The sequence below is a fragment of the Nipponia nippon genome, unplaced genomic scaffold (assembly GCF_047370975.1).
Source record: "Nipponia nippon isolate SJK-2023a ecotype South Korea unplaced genomic scaffold, ASM4737097v1 scaffold_2, whole genome shotgun sequence".
Lineage (NCBI taxonomy): Eukaryota > Metazoa > Chordata > Aves > Pelecaniformes > Threskiornithidae > Nipponia > Nipponia nippon.
Window position 1 is genome coordinate 47,874,109 of NW_028262336.1, and position 17,024 is coordinate 47,891,132.

General features: G+C 42.1%; 1 long non-coding RNA gene across 1 annotated transcript; it reads left to right on the top strand.

Annotated features, from left to right (window-relative positions):
• The first annotated feature begins 7,652 nt into the window (after window positions 1-7,652).
• Window positions 7,653-16,637, top strand: LOC148055777 (uncharacterized). Its single transcript, XR_015705155.1, has 3 exons — window positions 7,653-7,974; window positions 10,026-10,089; window positions 11,913-16,637. It is a non-coding gene; the product is annotated as an uncharacterized LOC148055777 (long non-coding RNA).
• The last annotated feature ends 387 nt before the right edge of the window (window positions 16,638-17,024 follow it).

Consider the following 17,024-nt stretch of genomic DNA (forward strand, 5'->3'; position numbering starts at 1 on the left):
AGAAAATATTTTCTAATTGTACAGCAGTCTTGTGAGATACAGGCAATGTTTGTAGGGCATTCAGATACTCTGAAAGGGTAATGGAGAGCAAATAAACTCAGTGAAGGACTAGCAATCGGGACTGACTGGTGCGACCTGTGGTGTGATGACAGTGACTAACAGGAACTAAGCTGGTGAAATGCAGGATTTCATTACATGGTTCAGAAGTTATTTCAGTTTTCTGTGCAGACGACCAGGCTCCACAATACAGTTCAGAGATCCCATGCAGGAACCAGACCGCTAGCTTGCAAATCAAAGTGGTACAGCTGCCCATGCCTAAGCTGACAAGCTCAGGTGAAGGCTAATGGCAAAGTTACCCTCTGGAGTCCAAACTACCATCTGTGCATGGTGCTGGGCTGAGCTGTGGTGACATACCAGCTCTTCGGTGCTAGCGACAGGATTTCCAGTATTGCTCAGCAGAGTGTCGCATAGATGTGCATCAGGAACAGAGTGCATAGGAGAAGGATTGGGACACAACACCCACAAGGAGGGCTCTAGATGGGAGAATGATCAGTAGCACAGTAAAAAGGAGAGATCAGGTTTTAGAAGCATCTTTCAAATAAAAGAACTAAAGAGCATCTCCCAAGGTGCCCCTGCCCTATTTCACCCCCCCTCCTTTGAGTGATCCCATTTTTCCCTGTCCTGGCTGTGGGTGACCTGGGACCTTTCCTATCATCCCTCTTTCATCCTCCTTGCCAGTGACTTACCACTGTGTTCCCTATCTTCCCCTGCTGGACCTCTCCCCGCAAGGTACCTCCCCTTCTCTTCCCTCCCTTTGCAAGTGCTAGAGGGCTCTCTTCACTCCGCTTCTATCAGAGGATACAGCCTCTTTGATTAGAAAATCCTGCTTCTGTGCCCGAGTGCATCATTTGGAATCTATGGCTGATGCCACCTTTGAATATTCAGCTCTAAACTGCAGCAAATCTGTAACACTGGAGATCAGCTGGGTGGAAGGAAGGAAGGAAGGAAAGCAAGGAAGGAAGGAAGAAAGGAAAGAAGGAAAGCAAGGAAGGAAGGGAGGGAGGGAGGAAGAAAGGAGGAAAGAAAGAAAGAAAGGAGGAAAGAAAGGAGGAAAGGAAAGGAAAGGGAAAGGAAAGGAAAGGAAAGGAAAGGAAAGGAAAGGAAAGGAAAGGAAAGGAAAGGAAAGGAAAGGAAAGGAAAGGAAAGGAAAGGAAAGGAAAGGAAAGGAAAGGAAAGGAAAGGAAAGGAAAGGAAAGGAAAGGAAAGGAAAGGAAAGGAAAGGAAAGGAGAAAAAGAAAGAAAGAGAAAGAAAGAAAGAAAGAAAAAGAAAGAAAAGAAAGAAAGAAAGAAAGAAAAAGAAAGAGAAAGAAAGAAAGAAAGAAAGAAAGAAAGAAAGAAAAAGAAAGAAAGAAAGAAAGAAAGAAAGAAAGAAAGAAAGAAAGAAAGAAAGAAAAGAAGGAAAGAAAGAAAGAGAGAAAGGAGGAAGGAGGAAAGGAAGGAAGGAAAGAAGGAAGGAAGGAAGGAAGGAAGGAAGGAAGGAAGGAAGGAAGGAAGGAAGGAAGGAAGGAAGGAAGGAAGGAAGGAAGGAAGGAAGGAGGGAGGTCTGTCTGAAAGGACGTCTACGCGACGAGGTGCAGGCAGAGCTCAGGCTCTCTGCCTTTTCCCCTGGTGAGCTGGACAGGGGTGGTTGTGAGCAGGAAGCCACCCAGGTGCACCGGTGCAACCATCCTCCTGTCCGTTCTCTTGGCCAGCTCTGAGCGTAGCACTGCAGTGCTCCCATCTGCTTGCGTGGATCCGCCTGGACGTATCCTGTGCCTCCCCTTGGCACGCACCGCTGCAGAACAAAGCGACAGATGCAGCCTTTCCTGTTTGCTCCTCTGGGCGTGGTACATCAGCCGCTCCTGGCCCTGGTATCAGAAAAACAATTCACGTTGGGCCACAGGATGTGTAGCTACTCTCTTGTGCTTGGTCAGTTAGATGTTTTACAAATATTTCCTACAACAACGCACCAATTCTGCTCATAACCGATATTGCAATCCCTGCGGTTCGGGTGCAAGAAGGCTGCAGTGGAACTCAGGATTAGTCTGTCCTAAAAAAGCACAGCTAGAGACAAAAGGTTTTACAAAATATTGCCACTCTAAATTAAAACACCTAGGGATGTCTGGTGATTTTTCTTTAACGTAAGAACTGATTAAACTGTGCCCCTGTCTTGTAGCCTGGTGGAAGCAGTGAAGGGATCTGATGAAGCCACAGAAGAACCATTTTGAAGTAGGACAGCTCAAAAGCAAAGCTCTCGGTACTAGAATCCCCGGGTTCCTAGTGAATATGTACCCTCTTGTTTTAGCAAGTGGACAAGCATTTTTGAACAGTTGTATTTTTGAACACTGTTGTACTTTCCACATAGTTTAAATAATATACATTTGGCAAGTCTTGCCTTCTCTAAAACTATGGATAGCTTAAGAGAGGATTATTTCCAGTGTGTCTGTTATAATTTAATGAGTGTACTTACTCAAAGTGTAATTGATTTGAGGGAGTAAGATTTGCTCAGAGAGGGCCTGTTTGTTGGTTTTTTTTCTTCTTTTTTGGTTGCTAATTTATTTTTCTTTTGCTCATTAATGGTAAACAAGATAAATTTTTATGAAGTCTGTACCCTAATATAGTTACAGAGGAGTGTATTCATTTCTAGAAAAGTTTATACTATCAGTGTCATATTTGTTAACTTGCAATATTGGGATAAAACAATATGAAAAAGTTCATAAAGTATGAAGCTCTACAGTCAAATCCACAGTATGGCTATACTGGGTTTGGGGGTTAATTTTACTGTGTTCTATAGCATAACTGAGTCTTTCTTCTGCTAACTCTTGCTACAATAAACACAGTCAGGTAATCCCGTACCCTGAGGGCCAGATCTCTTTGTACGTGCCTAACTTTACAATCCATGAAAGAATACTGAATTTACACAGGGCTACACACAGCTGCGAAGCTAAGCGTGTGCAGGATAATGGCCTAAAAATTTACTGCAAGATAAATAGCACTGTAAAGATTTGCAATAAATGAACGTGCCAGATGAGGCCCGACCTCAAACATTAAAATACAATTTTCTATTTTAGTGAATTGTCATTGAAGATTTAATGGAAGACTGCATCCTGAGCAGGCATCTAAATGAAAAGTCATCATCTAAAAAGTCAAACAACTTTTCCAGTTATAAGAAATGCCACGGAAAGAAAATAGAAAGCTAAAAAGAATAGCTAAGCAGGATGAGTGGGTATGAGTTTTGCAAAATCCTTCAAGATTTATCAAATATGTAAGAATGTAAAAAATACGTAGGAATTTATCAGCTTTCAGACAAAAATATTTCTTCTAAGTTATCCACATTAAAAACATTTCAGCAAGGGGAGCAAAGATGCTGGTATTGCATGGCAATATTAGAGATACTTGAAATTTGGAGCACAAAACCAGTCTCTCCGGGACATTCAGTGAACAGATGTTCAGAGACAGTCTGCTGCTTGGAGTACTTACAAATCAAAACCGTGTGAGAAATGTTATAGATGCTGATGTTCACAAGAAGGACAGATTGTCTTTTGTGGATTTTTTTAATGTCAGCTCTAGTAATCCTTGATGATCCTATAGATTCAGAAAAATCCTAATAACTTATTCTGAGAAAACTCAGAAGAGATATGCAGATAGAAAGTAATTTAGTTCTCAGCATTCCTAATAAAAAAAAAAAAAAATTGTGAGAAGCAGGGTTTCTGAAGTGTGGTTTTCTCACAGTTCTCTCTTGTCCAGATACTTGGGTACCTACAAGGGGCTGAAAGAACACCACAGACTGTCCCCAGTGAGAGCACTGTTTTGGTCTGTCTCTACCTTCACAACACTGGCGGAAAGCCTGAGCCAAAAAGGTTCTTCTCTTCTGAACACCTGAAGGCATTGGCGTTACACTTCACTTGGAGCAATCACTCAAGCCAGTGCACGGTGATCTCCTAGCATCATTATTGAAACATTTTTTTCTTTCTTGGTAGATCCATCAGTTTTCTCTTGCTTTCTGCAGTCCAGATGACTACTGATGGAAAAGAATCAGCCCGTTGATCCCTCTTGTCTTTCCTGAAGTTCTGTCCTACAAGCTGGGCAGAAGGGTATTGCCCAAATTCAAGAAGAGCTTGCTTGTAGCTTCTCCTGATCATCTGTGAAATTTAGCATCACATGTAACAGGGAGAAAAAGCACTATAGCTGCCATAGCAGCTAATAGCCAAATCCTGTGTTACCAGTTAAATTAAAACTGAGAAAAATCTTCATGCTCAGGAGGAAGAAATTAGCATCCAGTTGGCAAGGCAGCTATATTAAACCAGATACCAATCTCAGCAGCACCAGAATTAATTAGGAGTAATTGCAATCTACTTCTGCACTGAAGACAGTAATTTTTTTTATGATTATGTATTTTCTTATCTTTATGTTTGAGCCTTTAAGATTGTGATCACATTTTTCAATGTTACTTTGGTTTGATCACTGAAGATGGTATCTGAGGACAGACGCTGTTGTATTAAGACTGTTGTAGATAAAACATCCTACACAAAATAAATACTGAGATTTAAAAATAAAATGCCCCAAAATTAGGAAACGTCACGAATAAGGTAGCCTACACAATGTTATTTCTGTCCTGTTACGGGCATAAAGGCTGATAAATGAAAGGTAAAAATGAATTCTTTAATATTTAGCTATATTGGCTAAATAGTGATGGAATGTACCAGATGATCTGCTATTTGGGAGATGCAACCTTAGTTGCTTCCCAATAAAGAGATGTTCTCGCAGTGCACAAGAGAATCATGTTTTGAAGTGCTGTTCACAAGCCTTGAAAGAGGTGATGCTAAATAGAGCGGGGTGGGGGGGTGAGACAGGAGGAGGCAGGGAGCCTGCTGCCAGCTCTGGGCTGCGAGCGGGGCCTGGCAGCTACGGCAAGTAAGGGAGAGCTGGGGAGGTGGTTTGTGATATTTCTCCGCCAAACCCCTTCATCGCTGAGCTTTGCAAAAGTGGATTGTGTATCACAGCTGTAAACGAGTCAACAACATGGTGCTTCTGTTCACAAGCAGCATAACTGATGAAGTCCAGTTTCTCTCACCGGGATGTGAAATGTGTGGTACGTGTGGTTCATGGCAGTCTTTGCATGCGTAGGCACAGAGGTGCACTTTCTTTATGATTGAATGATTATGAGAAAACACTTAGCAATGAGATTATAAAGAAGAAGAGGTAAAAGTATAAATCATGGTAACTTGTCTTTTAAACCAGAAGTCTCTCCACAAGGTCGAAGGATGTAGTTGGTGAAATAAAGGGCAAAAGCTTGCAGTGCGCCTGCTCTCACAAACCTCTCGAGTGCTCTAATAAGTTCAGCAAGCTGCTTATGTGTAGTCTGGTCTCACTTCTAAAGGTATGGTGATTTTTTAACCCTATTTCTAAATACAGCTTACTTGTACTTCCACAACAATAAAATACCAGCAAGAAAAAAAATCATCTTTTCTTTTGCAATGCTTTTGCACATCTGCGCAAATTTAAATAACTATGTAGCCAGTGAAGTAAGAGTAAGGCCCACAGTTGCTGCAGTGAATTCTACTCTGTAATTGAATCGGCGTATGTGCATCTCAGCTCTGAAATTAGATGAAATGCAAAGACTCTTGTGCTCATGTACAGCTGTGCTGACTATATTGGTTTCCTCGTGAGTAAAGATACGTATCAACATGCCGCACTAATGACAGGGCCGCTCTGTAATGAAATACGTCACACTAAAGAACAGTCATAGGTTAAAGAAAGGGGAATAAAGAGGGGGAAAAAGCTCAGCTGCTCCATTTTTTCAATACTGCTCAAGACATTAATTGCAGAAAATGAGGCACCTAAAAATATCTGAATATAGATTTCCTTAGAGTGCTGATGTTGTCAGTTATGCTCGTTTCTCTCCAGTGTATCTGTTTGCCCAGGTCTGCGGGTCTTTTCCTTCTGCCGCTTGACAGCAGAAGCTGAGGATGTTACTGTCTCCCAATATTAGTTGGTAAACAGATGCTTTTCAAAGCAACAGCTGCACTTCATCAAAAAACTTTAATTTTCTTTTGCGATTTTACAATGAGATAAAGCAGCTGGAATGCTTTGGAGATAAAGGAGCTCATGAATAATTCACTCGACACCTTTATACTGAAGTATGCCTGTCTTCATTAAATAAAATCGCCTCCTGTCAAGGGCAGTGAGAGGGTTTCGGGAGGAAGGCAAAGTTGTTTCCACGTGAGACGCCAGATAATGACAGTTGGTGGCAAGGTGGAAATTAATGTCGGAATCATTTGGCAACTTTTTGTTTATCGTTACCCTTTAGATCATTTCAATATAAAAATCACTTGGGTTCAATACTCTAGAAAGTAATGCAAAGGAAAAAAACTTCAGCAGGTATGTAGATTACAAATGCTTACGGCCAGTGAAAAAGAACAGATTATGTGTGTTTACACAGCTAGCTAAAATCACATACTGCAGCGTATGAGGTATTTTATCCTTTTTTTAGTATGAGGTGGTGCTGGATGCCTTCCCGAGTGCTACTGAGAGGCGCCTGGGGAGGCCCTGGCAGTGGCTGGGGTTCCTTCCCCTCAGCGCCGGCTCAGCAGGGCCAGTGTCCCAGGGACGGTGCAGCTCCTGAGCTGTGGGCTGCAAGCACCTGCCTGAGCAGGGCTTTGTAAGGATCCAGCCAGATCCTTGGCCTTACTGTTCCCCCCAAGGCAGAGCGTAAACTGCAGGCATTTATCGTCCTTGCTGCTGTCTCACTGGCAGCACTGTGAGCGATGCCACTTCGGTTAATTGCCGCAGAGCAGGAGTGCCAATCTGGCTCTGGCTGGCACAGGGCGAGGATGGAAGGCGCGGGGTCTTTCTCTGGAGGTGGAAGAACGCTGCGGAGATCTGAAGTGAGATAAGAGCCTGCTGCTCTCCTCCAACGTGGAAACACGTTTCAGGTCTCAAGCAAGCCCCTAAAGCTCATACAGCACAGAAATATTACTGCTGGCAGGTGTAAGGGAGCAGACAAATGTCTTAATTGGATAGCAAAGGATGTATTTAATAAATTGCACAGACAGAGAAGCTGGGACAGGGCCTACAGCAAAGAATGGTCCTGAATTGCCAGCAGAAGAGGCACAGCCCTTCAGTTGGGGTCTGCCAAGAGGGAGATATATGGAGGAAGCCATACCAAGGTATTTATGAAGAAATGAAAACGTTCTGGGGAGCTGGTTGAGAAGTAACAGTGAGCTACCTCCTTCCAACCAGGGAACCTGCAGACGAGTCTGGAGTAAACCAGGGTGAGAATCTGCCCGCTAGTTCTTCAGGGGAGCTCCATGTGTGGATGACTACTACAGAATTATGAATGCCTTGCTAATGTATTACTCACCAGCAAAGTTGAATGTACTAATGCAGAAAAAGGCACTCTTATTCCACATATCGTTTCAGAATAATCCTGTGTCAATAGAGCCCCCTGGGGAGAGGATATAAAATCCTCATTGACAAATAGTTTCTGATTGCCAGTCAACTCCTATGTCTCATAGAGAGCTTGACCACTAAAAGTACTGAGTAAAACAGAATATGGGCCCATACTGCAATCAGTATGTGACTGCAGCTTGCAGGGACAGTCTGGAGTTAATTTCTGAGCAGATGATTTGGAGAAAGTTGTTGTAGCAGCTTGGTGTGGCTGGCTATGCAAACTTTTGCCTGGATACTTAAACAGGCTTTGCAGCTTCTACTGGCCTATGTGGCAACACCTTCTATGGTTTCTCTAGCTAGCCTCAAGCTAGCTTCAGTATATCTACTTAAGGTATACTTATGTCTTTGCCCTCAGGGTAGAGATGCCATGAGCTCTGTCACCTGACCATGCTCCCACAGCTGGTGAAGGAAAGGTGAATGCTGTGACTACAGCACCACTAAGAATTTCCCACTGAATATTTTTTCCTGTTTCCACCCTTGATGGTATGTACTTGTCCATATTCCAAATAACTGCATCCTTCTAGACAAAGCTACTGTATTGGAAAAGAACTCTACTATCTACCCCAGCTAGATACAAGACGCATAGCTGCTCACACTGGGCAGCTTTTGGCCAGCCTTAATGATATCTCTTCTACTTGCAGACACTTTTTGATGACAGTGCATCACAGCTATTTTGAGTCAGCTCGAGTTTGGTGCACTGTAAAGAATTTTGCTCACAGTGATTCAGCTGCACTGCTGTTAGCAGCTTTAGCATGGACAGTGCTGCCAGCAGAAACCTCAGGAGCAAGGATAACTGACATGATACTGAGAGCAATGCAAAGCTGTTGACAAATACAGCTCTTTTAGTACCACTGACTGCGCTAAGCAAGGATGGAAAACCTCCTGCAGCTTCCTTGGTGCGAGCATGAGTGCAAAGTCATTCCTTGGGTTTTCAGATTGTCTAGTTGAAGCAAAGAACGCTATGGGAGGCTGCTGAGTGATGCTGTCTGGCAATGTTCCCATGCTAAAAATACAGTGGAAGATAACTGCTGGGTTTTTTGGGAGACTACTCCTTCTCAGTTTTCTGTGGATTTTATGCTGTGCCTATATAGTGCTGAATGGGAAGTATAATGCCTCTTTTTTCACTCAAGCTCAAAACTTCTTTGGTCTGGTGCCTTTTTGTTGGTGAATGCTTTTGCTTCTAGCTACATTTCTGTGAAGGTGTTTCATGGCCTTAGCATGCTGTCAGCTACAATTTATTAAATCCTAGGGAGGCCTTTACACATTCTTTTACCTCTCATTGAGAACAACTGGCAATTTATGGGACAAAAAACTAGCACCTGTTAAATTTTGGAATTGGTGGACTTCTAGCCTTGCATTCTTCATGCACATTTTCAACATTTTGAAAGCTGCATTTCAAGGCAAAAATCAAATAGTATCTCCTTTTCGATACAGTGGAAAAGCCAATCTTTTTCTTAAACTGTCTCCTGAGTGACTAATGGCCATACTTCTGGAACGAATGTAAGCGAGCAGCCTATCTATTCTGAACACTTTTATCAGCACTTCCGAGAGGCTTGTAAAAGACGACAAAAAGCCGTGGTACAGTAATTACTGTGATGGCAGACTAGAATTCCAACGCTTGTGTGCTTTTTCATTTAAGAACCAGTTGCAGTGATTTAAGATGTTACCAATCCTTACTCCCCTCCCTGCCCAGCCCCAGTTATCTTTTCCAAACCTCTTACAAGTAATGTTTAAGTGTTTCTAAGCCAATATCATATGAAATCTGGATGCTCAGCATCAGCTGCCTCTCACAGTAATTTGGGTTCTGTTACTAGACTACTAGATTTCACATCAAACTGGCTGAAGGACCCTTTCGCTTTACTGATTCTACAGGGGAGGATGTGGAAAATGTGGTTGTCTTCACCTCTGGCAGAAGGACAACAACAAAGAGTTGGTCAATAACAATTTACAGTGTTGCAGCTATTTCTTTACTAAATGTGTATCTAAGACCTAAACTACAATTTTGCAATGCCAAAGGGAATAAATCCAGAGTTGCAAGCCACTCTAATAAACCTCATCAAATAAACCAATCATTTGTAAGAGTCATAAAAGAAAAACTACTCCATTTGGCTCCGCAGTCCTCCATTACTTGGCTAGATGCATTTGCTGAAGACGGAGCTCCACTAGACTGATTCAAGCCAGGATGACAAATTCCGTATTCCAGATGACAAAATATTTTCCATCAGGCAAATAAATTAAAAAAAAAAAAAAAAGGAATCATTATCTTTCAGAGATAGATCTCTTCCATATTGGTGACTCCAGTCTTGTGACTACAATTTGTTGGAATTTGAACTGAATACTCTTTATTTTCAGAGTGTTGGTTTGAGCTTGTCAATAATCTGTAATAACTGAAAAAGCGTCAAAACCTAGTGTGCTTAATGCTAGGAGAAAATAATAAAGGATAGATTTTAAAAGGTCATTATCAAAATTTCTTCACATGCACTAAAATTAGACAACTTGGAAAAAGGTATGAAAGGTTTCATTTTATTCTTCAGCTGACCTGACATCGTACATCTGCACCCTTGAATATAAGCAGCAAGGAGAAACAGCTTGGAATACGTAAGTATTTGCAAGACTTATGTTAGTCATCATTAAAGTGTTTTTGTACCCTGAGTGACCTGCTGAAAGAACTTTGAACTTGAATGCTTGTCTTTTTTTTTTTTTTCCTGTTAGGCTAATAAAAAGTATTACTTCTTCATATACGCTTTGTACCTTCATGTAAGCTGTGAGGCATTCCCAAACTTCTTCTTTGTAATATTGGGAGGAATACTGGTTGGAAAGCAGGAGCAGTAGCCTTGGGTCAAGGGAAAGTATCCAGGCATGTGAAATGACCTTCAGCTGACTTCATTGCAGAGTGATAGTTATATATGCTCAAATGATGTCCGTTGAGGTAATGCACTTGGGAGCAACACTTGCATGCAGCACCAAGATTTCTGGGGCCATACCCCTGGATTCTCAGTACTCTAGTAAGCTGAGATGTACTGCGAGTTTCTTTACAGTGAATGGTGGAAAAACTTGTTTGACATTACAGGGTGTAAAGATATGTAACAGAAATCCTAGAATTGGTCTGGATGGAAACGTGCGTGCGAAAGCATCAGAAGAAACAACGGAGCAAAGCGGCAAAGCTACATCATGCTGGAAGTGCCATTCCTCTTCCTGTTATCTCAGCATTAAGACAGACCATAATCATAAAGTTATGTGAAATGAAGAAGCAAACAGAATGGGCAGCAACCTTGTTGAAGATTCATGAAGGATAAAATAAACAAGGTTCTGAGGAAAAATATTGCCCCATAATACTTGTTGACTCCTAAAGAATATAAAAACCTGTCCAAACCCAATTTATCATCAACAATTAAAAGGAACCCAAGAGATGTAGTGAGGACCTGAAAGCTATTTGCTGTTGCCATTCGTATCACATACAGGTGATCCTGGCAAAACTGCTCGGGCACGCACATGTCTTAGTGCTTCCAAGTATGTGGGCATGAGAGTGTGAATGGGTGGAATCAGCTTAGTGGATTATAAATCAAAATTATGTTCTGCCTGCCTAAGGTCCTGTATTGCCTTTTGTTGCACTAACAACCTACAAGGACCGTGTATCTCCCGTTGTGTAATACTACGTTATGGACTTACTTAATGGGTTTGCCATTTTCTTGAGCAGAATGGCTCAGAAATTCTGATTCTGTTCTCACAACACTTCATTCAGCAATTTCAAATTTGGGTAGTTGTGGGAGAATGGAGGTTTTCCAATATATATCGCAAGACAAACTTAGTTAATGGTTTTGAAAGTGAGATCTGGTAAATTTGGATAGAAATGTATGGCATGATTGCTTATGCACAGTAAGAGCTGGCTCCGATAACTCTGTTAGTCCCTTGCAAATCAATATCCTGAACTGCTGTGACCAGTTTGGATGATATTATCATACAGCTGTGTATGGCAAAATGGCTGCACAAATAGCTGAGGACATGAATTCCTGTGAGCTTTTTGCTTTTCTTTCTGCTAGGTCAGACCACTTGAGTTCCAAGTTTCAGTACTAGCAGAGATAACCATTCCTGTGTGAACAGGAACTTAAAGGCAATATTCAGTCAAGCAGAGCACAGGCGAGTTTGGTTAGGGGGATACAGCCACTTTGTGTCACTCAGTGGTCCAGAATGGACAGAGATGACACTGTCACTTTACTGATGCTGGTGATACTGGTACTGATGAAAGCCATTATAGTCTATATTTAAGTTGAAAAGATTTCACCTGATTTAGCTCATGGGAAGTATAAATTTCACATTTTTAAGCTAATTCTTCATTTCATTTGTCTTTGTTTTGTCAAAACAAGGAATAACTTCATCTGCATGTCCCTAAGTAAAAGTAACACCTTAATGTCTAATTAAAGGTGCTGAAGGATAGAGAGTCCCTGGATATACCTGAAACTCCCTGCCAGAACCAGAGAGGGAAGAGTCCTTACTGAAAGGGATGTAGAGAAGAATGAGAGCAGAGCACCAACAGAAAGTGAACTAAGTGTATCAGTCGTTGACAACCTGACGGACAGCATCTGCAGCGGATATCATTTGCTTTAACATCAGCCTCCCAGTACTGTTAGTCCCTGTTGCAGGATCACTCATAAAGAGGATAACCTTTGCTGGCCTGAAAGCTACCAAACAAGATGCCTGGGAAAAACACAGTGATTGCATCAGTCTCATCTTTCTGCTACACTGCTTTCCTCCCTCTGCTTGCTAATCTAAATGCTGGTAGGAGGCATTGCTGTCTTTCATTGTGCAGTATTGTGTTATGGACTTATTTAATGGGTTTGTCTTTTTCTTGAGCAAAAAGGCACAGAAATTCTCCCACAGTTCACCCTTCAGCAAACAAACCGTAACTCAGGACATCACATCTTTTAGCTATGGGAGCTGTGTTTCTGCCACATTCCTTTACTTGTTCTTTCCACATCTGCTTGTTTGGGGGGAGAAATGGACAGTTTTGGTTGAAAGCAATGCACGCAGACACACAAATCCAGATATGTCATATCTTAAAAATATCTAGAAATATAGCCAATTGCCCACTTCCACAGCACTTGCTGGTGTAAAGCTTGGTGAGGTATGTCTTCACCCAGCTGCAGGCACAGATATACTCTGAGTGCTTCTAGCCTTCACTTTCCCAGGAGAAAATTAGTTTGCAGCATGCTGTAACCCCTAGGTGTATTTCAGGACTACTCTATGCAATAAACTAAATGTTAGTTGCTCTGCAGCATATCCACTAACATTTGTAAGGAGTCTCCTCCTCTTTTTTTCTCTTAGCACAGTGGCAACAACTGTGCCAAAAAGGGCTTGTTTTTTTTTCTCTTTTCTTTTAACACAAATTCTTTTTGCTGGTTAGAATTTCTGAAGTGATCAAACATGACCCTGTTAGCTGGGGTCTGCTCCAAGACCCATTGGAAGTCTGTGTCTTGTGCAGAAAGATCACCTAGCAGGCATTATCGAGGTCCTGCTGCATTCTGAACACAAAGAACTGAGAATCCTGAAGACTATTGCCCCCTCCTGTACGGCAACAACTCCCAAACCAGCTTGCTGCCCAGCACTTGCAAGACTTCAGTGGCAGTGGCTGATCGCTTGCTTTCCTCGGGGACAGTAGCTACTACAGCGCTTCTCCAGGCTTCCTGCAAGCTGCTGTTATCCCAGAAAAAAAGGGGCAAGCTGATGCCTGAAAAAACATGGCATCATGGTGTATTGCTACGTGCTGCCCTACCCCACTCAGAACAGGTCTTTACACAGACTTAATTTTGTATTGTTATGTGAACAACACACTTAATGCCATTATCAGTTGCTTAGAAAAATACTACTCAAATATAATGTATTTTGAGTATTCTAATCTATTAAAATAGCTTTATTGTCTTCTTAGCACATTTTTGAGCTCCTTTTAAGAATGAATTACAAGTGTGACCTGACACTTGTAACATGTGGTTTAGTATTCTTTTATCCCTTCTTAGGAGAAGGGTTCTGTGCTTTTAATATTAGCGTGACTTTTTTTTTGTTTTTTTCTTGCTATTAAGTGGCTATGTTGCTACTTATTTACATTGTATTACAAAGGCTTTGCTGAAAAAATGTGCCTGGGATTTGTGGTGACAGGTGGTGAAATTTATTGTCCTTAATTCTCGTAGGAGTTCAGTCCCAATGAAACCAGGATTCTTCTGTGACCGCCCTCTCTGACCACCACCTCATACATATATAAACCCTCAGACACAGCGCTACAGGAGAGGCTGTGGGTAGCTGTACCAGTCCAAGTAAAGTCTGAGGGAAGAACCAGGTTTCACCTCTCTGGGGCCCTCCTTTTCCCTGTCGTTGATTGTGAGAGTGTGCTACATTACCCCTTAACAACTTGTGCTAAGTTCTTCCCTCTCCCTGAGTGTACGGAGACAGTGGAATCTTTCCACGTTTCTGCCCACTGCTTCATCTCTGTGTTCCACATGTTACCAGAATATTTCTCTTCTGAACTCTTCTGTAGGATCTGAAAATGCGCTAGGCCTTAATAAAACACATACAAGATCAACAGTATGCTGCCCCTAGATATTTCCATTGTGGAGCCAAGTAAGTGGGGAGGAGAGCCTGATGAATGACTCTATGGCCACACATGGGAAAGAGGGAAAAGTGTTTCCAAATGTTCTGTTAAAACCTGTGACATATTTCTTAAAATTTTCACATTTCAAGTCAAAATCCCCTGAGACAGAATTTCTGACCTTCACCATCTTTAACTGTTTGTTTCCATATGTGCCACTGCCAAAATGCTGAGTAGGCATTTGAGATTTACCTTCAATACACCATTTTAGCTTACAAGATGTATACTGTGAATCTAGAAACTTTGTCCTGAAATAGGTGCAACTTCACTGCAAACACTAAGCAGAGCATATAATGCTATCTGAGCAAATGGCATTGAGGCATTACAGATGATAGGATATCAGCATACTTAAGAAATATAGGCAAAGAGCACTTGAAACTCTATGAAAAAGCTGTATTCCTTTCAACAACAACAAAAAAGAAACAAGATAATTTAGGTCTACATTAGCAAGTAGGACCATGCAATAGGAGTGCATCTGTAGAGTAAAGCAATTGGTTCCATGCTAAATGTATTTGTGGGGATTTTAAAAATTATTTTAGATTATCTCTTGTCTGGTTCTCTATGTCTGACCCCTCTTTGGCAGCTGGAACACATTTCTGGTTTAGTTTCACTCAAAAAGAATCCAATTAATGTGCTCTGAGACCAGTCTGTGGTGTAAACCAACGTGCACCAAGTAGGGACAATCAGAAGGTTTGCTTCAACAGTTCACTCCTGACGCAAACTACAGTGTTCATGTTAACCCCAGAAGACTTATAATCAGGGTCCTGGAGCAACTGTTTTGGGAGGTAACCTAAATAAAAAATAAGCATTATCTGAAAAGTTATCTACCCCCTATTTTTTTCCTACATGCACGTTTCACCTGGGCACAGCTCTCCCATAAGCGTTCACAAAGCCACTTTGTGTCTCATTCAAATTCTCTTTCTATATTATCTCCGCTGCCAAGGAGGTTGCAACCATGATGAGAACTGCTTGTTTTGCTCACCAATCATTGTCACCTTGCACAGTCCCATCTTCCTGTATCCAACTGTCTTATTCTTAAAATCTAAGAGTAAGATAGATCTTTAGGTCAATAACTGACGTCTTCCCACGGTGTCTGTAGAGCGCTGACAGGATCAGGTGCTGACCTGTGACTGTGGTATGCAGATGTAATGATAACACATAACTAATAAGAAAGCTGTGCAGGCTTCCAATGTACTGCATCTGTGTCACCTTCCAAAAAAGAAACCAGGTTATTCACACCCTCCTTAACCTCCCATGTGCAATGATTTTTAAAGTGAGAGATAGCCAAGAATGACTTCTCACACAGAAGTATGTTATCATGCAGTCTGCACGTCTCTCCCCACGCCTCAGCAAAAACCAGGTCCTTCTTAAGAAAGAGGGCAGAGGTGTTCTGTTAACAGTCTTCATTGCTCTACTGTTCCCCCAATGTACCTCACGGCAGAGACTAAAGGGAAAACAGAAGACGATAAAGCCAAACGTTAGCATTCCGGTCATGTGGCTAGAAACTTGAGCTAGGATTAGCAGCCAGCAGTTCTGGTTCCCTAAATTACTTTGGCCAAGTTGCTTAGGCCCTGTTTACATTAGATTTCCAGCTGTATGGAGAACTAGTTCAAATATGAAAGCTTAGATTTTTCTAAAGCCCCTAGTGTTAGGGATTTCCTCAGTTGATGGATGCTCAGTCTCAGACACCTTTTAAAGAGGCTCTCTGCAGCATCTCAAATCACAAGATGCTTTTAAAATTCAGAGTTTATTTAATTTGATCCAGTTGTGCTGCCTCTCAGCAAAGCAGCAATTTTGTTAAAACTTTTTTCCTTTAAAAAACCTCTTTGAAGAATATTTTAATTGCATGTCAAATAAGGTCTCAACAGTGTCCCATGATACTGGGAGTCCCTGTACTCATCTTTAGCTCAGTTGTCTCCCACTGAAGTCCTAGTTATATATCCCATCTATACCAGTAACTAAGTAGAAATTTTAAAGCCTTCGTCCCATGCCAGCAAATGAAAGCATGTGAATGGAGTTTTCACCTTCTTTCTCAGTTTCCTAATCTGCAGAAGACAGACAAGTGGCAGAGAGACAATACTACTAGCTGGCTGTTCAGGGAACTGAACGCTCCAGACACGGCACTGAACTAGCAGTAAAGCGCTAACACTGTTGACTCGCATGGCCTGTGGTGCAATCTCACAATTGGTACAAACTAATCTGAAACCAGAGCCTGAACGGAGCCATCCCTGCCCTTGCCCTTGGCCACGTGCTCCCTGTCCTGGTTTCAGCTGGGGTAGAGTTAATTTTCTTCTTGGTAGCCCATATGGGGCTGTGTTTTGGGTTTAGGATGAGAACAATGTCGATGATACACTGATGTTTTGGTTCTTGCTAATTAGTGCTAAGTAGTTCCTAAGTAGTGCTCACACTGGTCAAGGACTTTTCAGCTTCCCATGCTCTGCCGCGTGCACAAGAAGCTGGGAGGAGGCACAACCAGGGGGGCTGACCCAGAGTGGCCAAGGGGCTATGCCATAACACATGACATCATGCTCAGTATATGAGCGGGGGGAGTTGGCTGGGGGAGGGTCAACGATTGCTGCTTGGGGGACGTGCTGGGCATCGGTCGGCGGGTGGTGAGCAATTGTACAGTGTATCCCTTTCTTTGTATTACTATTGTACTATTATTACTTGTTTTTATTATTGTTGTTACTACTACTATTACTACTGTTCTATCTTTATTTTACTTTAATTATTAAACTGTTCTTATCTCAACCCATGAGTTTTCCCCTTTTGCCCTTCCGATTCTCTCCCCCATCCCAGCAGTGGGGGAGTGAGCGAGCGGCTGCGTGGTGCTTAGTTGCTAGCTGGGGTTAAACCATGACACTCCCCGTCGTGCCAGGTTTAAGAGCAGGAAGAC